This window comes from Chlorocebus sabaeus, chromosome 8, assembly GCF_047675955.1.
Source record: "Chlorocebus sabaeus isolate Y175 chromosome 8, mChlSab1.0.hap1, whole genome shotgun sequence".
Lineage (NCBI taxonomy): Eukaryota > Metazoa > Chordata > Mammalia > Primates > Cercopithecidae > Chlorocebus > Chlorocebus sabaeus.
The window spans coordinates 20,888,138-20,889,867 of NC_132911.1; positions in this window are offsets into that span (position 1 = coordinate 20,888,138).

A 1,730-nucleotide genomic window follows, 5' to 3' on the forward strand; every position below is an offset into this window, starting at 1 on the left:
CAGGCTGGAGATGCAAGGGGAGGGGAAGGAAGGGAAGTTGGAACAGAGAGGAAGAGAACTTGGAACAGAGAGGAAGGGGTGACATCAGCACTCAATCCCAGACAGAGATTGTTGCTGCAAATTCAAGATCCGTCATTTGCCCTGCAATTAGATCTTGATTGAGATAGAGTTGAGATATCACTAGACTTTAGAAAAGGAGGGGCTAGAGAAAAAACAAACCTGAGTTCCCATAAACTTGATTATGAAGATTAAATTCATAGTGATATTTAAAACATCCAGAACGTAGTCAATGTTATTTACACATTCTCTGCCCCATCATCATTATTGGACTTATAATGGTAACATCTGTTCCTGTGTTGTGTTGTGTCCCTGTGTTGTGCTAGAGACCAGGTATCCAGGACACACATGGGAATAAGAGGAAGTCTCCACCCTGAGGAGGGAGGAAAGCAGCTATGGAGAAACGTCAATCACCAGGCAGGTGAGGGAGGAGGCCAGAGCCAAAGCAGGGAGCCCCTTAAGCTGCAGAGGTCGGAACTCTGGGGCTGGTCATTGTAGAATCAGCCTGTATCCTCTTCTGTGCACCCAGAGCTGGGCTGGCAGAGTCTTGAAACTGGTCTGGCTGGGGCATTCTGTGCCACTCAGACCTGCAGAGGCTGGGCAGGGCCAAGATGCTACAATCCCTCATCCATCGTGGCTCCTCACTCAAAGCCAGCCTGAGCTGCCCTAGACCTTGAACGAGGCTTCCTCTTATCAAGGTTGCTCTGGAAATTCTGCTTTCAAATTGTTTCCCTGGTTCAATCAACTTTCACATTCATAATACAACAGAGATCTGCAGGGCCACTGAGCTGAAAGCGGCTGTGGCTTTTCATTTCCTGGCATGATTAGGGGGATAATCACTGTGCTTGGAAAAATAATAAAGCTGAAGTCTGAAGTGGGATCAAAGCAAAGAGTCTGGCCACACACACAGGCCTCGAGACACAGTGACACACAGGCTCAAGCCTTCCCCAAAGGGCAGGAGAAGGGGAGAGGCCCTCTCACGCAGCCTGTGGAGAAGGCTGCAAATCAAACCTGCAGTTGCTCGCTGAACACCCGCACCGATGGCACCAACTGGAAAATGTCTTCCACCCGCCCATCAAACTGGGAAAGCAGAGAGTTGAGTACAACAGCTAGAAGGAGAATCACAGCCTCATCTCCCCAGCAGGGAAGTGAGAGCAGAGATGAGGGGGTGCTGACTGCCATCTGCTCAGCAGAAACTGCCCCCCAGCCACCAAGAAACAAGAAGCTGCCCAGCTGGAGGAGCTGGGGACATGTACAGCTGTAAGTGCTGGGGTGTGGGGCTCAGGTTGGCCACACCACACAGTTCCTAGATAAGAGACCTCAAGGTATAAGTGAGAGAACATGCGAATGTATCCAAGGTGCAAGCTGTGACCTTACAAATCAAGAGCCTGTGCATCTCTGTTTCCCCATTTGCCTGGTGGAGGGAGAAATTCCAGCCCTGTCTCCCCCACGTGACACTGAGATGTAAGAAGCCAGACACCAATGTAAACTCTTCATCCTGAGGGGCTGCAGGACATGAAAAGGACTCCAGCTGGGCTGGCCAGACAGGGCTGCTCCCAGAGGAACCAGGAGGGAGAAGCAGGAGGGCGGACAATCATGGATCAAAGAGAATGCTCACTGGGCCCCTGAGGTGGTGCCTTGGGTCTTAGACATGCAGGTGGCAGCTGGAGGCC